Source organism: Pseudophryne corroboree, unplaced genomic scaffold (genome assembly GCF_028390025.1).
Source record: "Pseudophryne corroboree isolate aPseCor3 unplaced genomic scaffold, aPseCor3.hap2 scaffold_880, whole genome shotgun sequence".
Taxonomy (NCBI): Eukaryota; Metazoa; Chordata; class Amphibia; order Anura; family Myobatrachidae; genus Pseudophryne; species Pseudophryne corroboree.
The window spans coordinates 249410-255409 of record NW_026970459.1 but is presented as its reverse complement, the minus strand read 5'-3'; the positions used below and the strand labels follow the sequence as shown (position 1 = coordinate 255409).

Genomic DNA, 6000 nt, shown 5'->3' with positions numbered 1-6000 from the left:
GTTGATAAAGAGATAGTATACTCGTAACTAGTATGTATGTATAAAGAAAGAAAAAAAAACCACGGTTAGGTGGTATATACAATTATGGACGGGCTGCCGAGTGCCGACACAGAGGTAGCCACAGCCGTGAACTGCCGCACTGTACTGTGTCTGCTGCTAATATAGACTGGTTGATAAAGAGATAGTATACTCGTAACTAGTATGACTATAAAGAAAGAAAAAAAAACCACGGTTAGGTGGTATATACAATTATGGACGGGCTGCCGAGTGCCGACACAGAGGTAGCCACAGCCGTGAACTACCGCACTGTACTGTGTCTGCTGCTAATATAGACTGGTTGATAAAGAGATAGTATACTACTAATATTATATATACTGGTGGTCAGGTCACTGGTCACTAGTCACACTGGCAGTGGCACTCCTGCAGCAAAAGTGTGCACTGTTTAATTTTAATATAATATTATGTACTCCTGGCTCCTGCTATAACCTATAACTGGCACTGCAGTGCTCCCCAGTCTCCCCCACAATTATAAGCTGTGTGAGCTGAGCACAGTCAGATATATATATATATACATTGATGCAGCACACTGGGCTGAGCAGTGCACACAGATATGGTATGTGACTGAGTCACTGTGTGTATCGTTTTTTTCAGGCAGAGAACGGATATATTAAATAAAACAAACAACTGCACTGTCTGGTGGTCACTGTGGTCGTCAGTCACTAAACTCTGCACTCTCTTCTACAGTATCACAGCCTCGGGTCAATCTCTCTCTCTCTCTCTCAACCCTAATCTAAATGGAGAGGACGCCAGCCACGTCCTCTCCCTATCAATCTCAATGCACGTGTGAAAATGGCGGCGACGCGCGGCTCCTTATATAGAATCCGAGTCTCGCGAGAATCCGACAGCGTCATGATGACGTTCGGGCGCGCTCGGGTTAACCGAGCAAGGCGGGAGGATCCGAGTCTGCTCGGACCCGTGAAAAAAACATGAAGTTCGTGCGGGTTCGGATTCAGAGAAACCGAACCCGCTCATCTCTAGTCCTTTCTACACTTTACCACTCTCCACCGGTATTATTATTTCTCCGCTCTCAAGTTCTACATTTCAGTTCATATTTCATCGCTCCCAAGTTCATTTATTATTTAACTGGTTCCAGCCAGTATCCACTACGTGCTAACAACAGTCAGGTTCCAGCCAGTATCCACAGCAGCTGTTTTATCTTCAGCAACCCAGCTTTTCCTGGAACACCAGCTGGCACAATCCTGGGTTATCTCCATTGCTACAGTCGGGCCTGGTAAGGACTTTCCATCTAGAAGATCATAAGAACTATCTCACACTACCAGTGCCCTGTGGCTCCTGCCATCCTGTAGTACCCAGGAACTGTATTTATTCTTTGCTGACTTTTACGTTTTCTTTTACTGCTGCTGTGTTGCGGAGTTGTCATAATAAACATCATTGACTTTTATCCAAGTTGTCGTGGTCACGCCTTCGGGCATTTATTATTTATGTTACTTACATGTCCAGGGGTCTGATACAACCTCCCAGGTTCCGGTACATCTCAGCCCCTACAACTGAGGCTGCCTCCCGTCAGCTCAGGCCCTCAGTTGTGACAGCTTCCCCTTGCTATAAACATGGTTTGTACTCTTTTCCATGTGCTCCCAGATCTTTCAAACAATTAGTGTGGTCAAGAAAGTTCTGTTTGAAAAGAAACAAACATTTACTGTCATTTCTATGCAAATGAGCTTACATTAAAGCACACTCGTTCTATCTTTAAACCGATAAAATAAAACCCCAATAAGATGGGGCATGCAAAAATTGAGATAAAACTCAGTTTTGCTCCTCTCCACGGAAATCTTTAGTAAAAGGCGAAAGATTTGTTCGTTCTGAAGAGAAACCACAGCATGACCAAGATTCTACCTGTCGCCTGAGTGCCATGCCAGCAGTCCTCATTCAGCTCAAAGTGAGCACCAACTTTGAAAGAAAGAAAGCAGATTTCTCACCAGGCTTCCCCTTGCTATAAACATGGTTTGTACTCTTTTCCATGTGCTCCCAGATCTTTCAAGCAATTAGTATAGTCAAGAAAGTTCTGTTTGAAAAGAAACAAACATTTACTGTCATTTCTATGCAAATGAGCTTACATTAAAGCACACTCGTTCTATCTTTAAACTGATAAAAGAAACCCCAATAAGACGGGGCATGCAAAAATTGAGATAAAACTCAGTTTTGCTCCTCTCCACGGAAATCTTTAGTAAAAGGCGAAAGATTTGTTCGTTCTGAAGAGAAACCAGAGCATGACCAAGATTCCACCTGTCGCCTGAGTGCCATGCCAGCAGTCCTCATTCAGCTCAAAGTGAGCACCCAATTTGAAAGAAAGAAAGCAGATTTCTCACCAGGCTTCCCCTTGCTATAAGCATGGTTTGTACTCTTTTCCATGTGCTCCCAGATCTTTCAAGCAATTAGTATGGTCAAGAAAGTTCTGCTTGAAAAGAAACAGGCATTTATTGTCATTGTTATGCAAATAAACTTACATTAAAGCTAACAAGAAAGCACACTCGTTCTGTCTTTAATCCGATAAAAGAAACCCCAATAATATGGGGCATGCAAAAATTGAGATAAAACTCAGTTTTGCTCCTCTCCACGGAAATCTTTAGTAAAAGGCGAAAGATTTGTTCGTTCTGAAGAGAAACCAGAGCATGACCAAGATTCCACCTGTCGCCTGAGTGCCGTGCCAGCAGTCCTCATTCAGATCAAAGTGAGCGCCCAATTTGAAAGAAAGCAGATTTCTCACCTGTCTTCTCCTTGCTATAAGCATGGTTTGTACTGTATTCCATGTGCTCCCAGATCTTTCAAGCAAGTAGCATGGTCAAGAAAGTTCTGTTTGAAAAGAAACAAACATTTACTGTCATTTCTATGCAAATGAGCTTACATTAAAGCACACTCATTCTATCTTTAAACCGATAAAAGAAACCCCAAAAAGGTGGGTTCATCCTTGGCAGCTGGTCGGGGAGTCTCGGCATTGCAACTTTGCCGAGCAGCTATTTAGTAAACACTTTTGCTAAGTTTTACAAGTTTGATACCTTGGCTGATGATAACCTTAAGTTGGGTCATTCGGTGCTGCAGAGTCGTACGCACTCTCCCACCCGTTCAAGAGCTTTGGTATAACCCCATGGTTCTTAATGTGACCCCAGCATCCTCTAGGTCGTATGAGAAAATAGGATTTTAATACCTACCGGTAAATCCTTTTCTCTTAGTCTGTAGAGGATGCTGGGCACCCGTCCCAGTCCATACTGTGTCTGCAGTTATTACTTGTGGTTATACACATGTTGTGTTATGGTTCTGGTCAGCTTTTTGCTGCAATTGTTCATGCCGTTGGCTTGTGTTCTGTTGAATGCCACTTTCTGCGGCATGCTTAAGGTGTGAGCTGGTAAGATGCTCACCTTAGTTTAACAATAAATCCTTTCCTCGAAATGTCCGTCTCCCTGGGCACAGTTCCTATAACTGGAGTCTGGAGGAGGGGCATAGAGGGAGGAGCCAGTTCACACCCTTTGAAAGTCTTAAAGTGCCCATGTCTCTTGCGGATCCCGTCTATACCCCATGGTTCTTAATGTGACCCCAGCATCCTCTACGGACTAAGAGAAAAGAATGCCCTTGCGCACTATCCTGACTTCTCCTCCCGTCTGCTTACTTTGTGCCTTCCAACGCACAATGCGAACTACAGGTGGTGCTGCAGGGCCCACACCCTTTTACTTGCCTTACAGAACAGCTCTGGAGCTGTTACAGTGCCCAGCTGCTGCAAGAAATCAGCTTGAATGCTTCAGGGGATGGGGCATGGCCAACATGAGCCCCACACCAAAGGAGGGTGGGGGTGTTTAATGTGAACTAGGGGTCATCCAAGCACTGCAAAAGGCCGCCATGCCCTGCATGCCCCTTTTCTCTTTTCATATGCAGATGAGGGTTCCAGTCAACTTTGGCCCACTGCTTGGATAACATCACCGTATGCAAATCCGTCTGCTGCAGACCTTCCCCCAGGAATGCTTGTACTAGTTGTTGCATATGGTGCTTCAGTATTAGGCAGCCTTCCGCCCTCCCATGTTCATCTGAAAAGATGTGGTCTCCCTGCAGTTGTTGTCCCCAGACGAGAGTTCCCTTGTGCTTCCTCAGTTGAATCTCCTTAACTTGACGGGGGAGGGGCTGCCCGAGCAGCCACCCTCCCCAGCCCTATCCCAACTCATCCTTATTTTGCATATGAGATCTCTTGATCATGAAGATTGTTCTCACAGGGTGAGGTTCATCCATTATATTTTAAAATAGGAAGGTACAAATTACATATTTGAATTGCATCTATGTGCTGGATTCAAATGTCCCCCCCCCCCTTCCTTTCTCAATTGTGCCCGTCAGCAGCTATTCTAAGGTTGCTGCCAATGGGTGTGACACATTAATTTCTTCTGTGGGGTACACTGGACTCCACAAGGATTCACATTGGGGTGTAGAGTAGGATCTTGATCTGAGGCACCAACCGGCTCAAAGCTTTTGACTGTTCCCAAGAAGCTCAGTGCATTCTCCTCTATAACCCCGCTTCCATGAACAGGGAGCTCAGTTTGTAGTTGGTGCCTTCAGTAGCAGGCCACTTAACAGGGGCCTGCCTCAAGCAGCCTATTCTTAGCTATTAATTTTGACAAGAAAAGAAGAACTTGTTTTATGAGAATCTACAAGGGCTGCAGCAGGCTAGGTCTAATAGACATCTTTACTGCAGCTTCATCACTCCCAGCGGCGCTGTATACTCCCGTGCCCTGGTTGCTGGGTCACTGCAGCGGAGGCTCCGGTTTCATCCTAAGGTCAGTCACACACACACCACCCTTCCGGATCACGAGGCCGCTGATGAAGGGGAGCGAGGCCGTAGGGGGTGGGCCGTGTGCGCACTGCGGTGGATACTGATTACTGGGCAGCCGCTCCACTAGCCACCAGGTACAGTTAAGGAGCACAGGTCTGGGGGTTTTTCTCCTATATTAACCCAATTTTGTACTGCCCGCAGCGCATTGTGATAGGTAATAGGGCCTGATTCAGGTTGGATTGCAATCACAATAAGCGATCCAACTGCAAAAATTGCTAAGAGCATACGCATGTGCCTGCATTTTCTGCGGCACCCCGCAGAGAATGTGATCGCCTCTGCCTGTCAATCGGGGCGGGGAAGGGGGGGAGAGGTGGGTCAGCAACACTCCATTTCCAAGTCAGAGATGGAGCGGTGCGGGGGCAAGGCTTCAAAATGGGGTCTGCAACAGAGGAGACACAGGAGGCATGGTCACAGCGGCTGTATGACATCACATTCAGCCGCTGTGATCACAAAAATGGTGGCGGCTTCCTGCGCGCACATACAGTCTGCCCCAGCAGGAGCCTACACCATTTTTTATGATCACGCTGAACTGCAGTGCGACTGCAATTACAGCATGGTCAAGAAGGGAGGCGTCATGCTGGGTGGCCATGCCCTGTCACTGTGCAGGAGCCAGCACCGCTCACACACTAGTCCCCGGGTGCAGCCCCCAACCCCCGGGACACCCGGAGCAACAAAATGTAGATTCAGGCCACCAGGCCACGCCCCTACCTATGAAACCATGCCTCCTTTTTACCATTGCGCTGCTTATCTGCGCGCACTGCATTACAATCTCCCTCGCCACCTCTCTGGGTGTCACCAGTGATAGTGACACCTCTGCCATGCTTGTAGCAGCTGGTCCTAAGATCTACGCCTCAAACCCTGAGTGTTTGCCCTTGTGACTTGTTGATCATCATAGCGAAGCATATGCTTACAGAAAACTGCAGGGGCTTAGATTGAAAATAAAAAAATTGATGGGTATAAGGTAGAGAGGAGCGGGTTCGGTTCTCCGAGAACCGAATTCCCCACAAACTCCACGTGGTTTACACTGGTCCAAAGCAGGCTCGGTTGTTCCCGCCTGACTCGGAAAACCTGAACAAGGGAAAATGTCATCATCCCGCTGTCGGATTCTCGCG

General features: G+C 46.9%; 3 non-coding genes across 3 annotated transcripts; all 3 read right to left on the bottom strand.

The window, feature by feature from the left end:
* Nucleotides 1-1784: 1784 nt before the first annotated feature.
* On the bottom strand, nt 1785-1900 carry LOC135043751 (U5 spliceosomal RNA). Its single transcript, XR_010236564.1, has one exon. It is a non-coding gene; the product is annotated as a U5 spliceosomal RNA (small nuclear RNA).
* A 274-nt stretch (nt 1901-2174) lies between these two features.
* LOC135043745 (U5 spliceosomal RNA) lies at nt 2175-2290 on the bottom strand. The gene has a single exon (XR_010236559.1). It is a non-coding gene; the product is annotated as a U5 spliceosomal RNA (small nuclear RNA).
* A 286-nt stretch (nt 2291-2576) lies between these two features.
* Nucleotides 2577-2692, bottom strand: LOC135043799 (U5 spliceosomal RNA). Its single transcript, XR_010236602.1, has one exon. It is a non-coding gene; the product is annotated as a U5 spliceosomal RNA (small nuclear RNA).
* Nucleotides 2693-6000: the final 3308 nt, after the last annotated feature.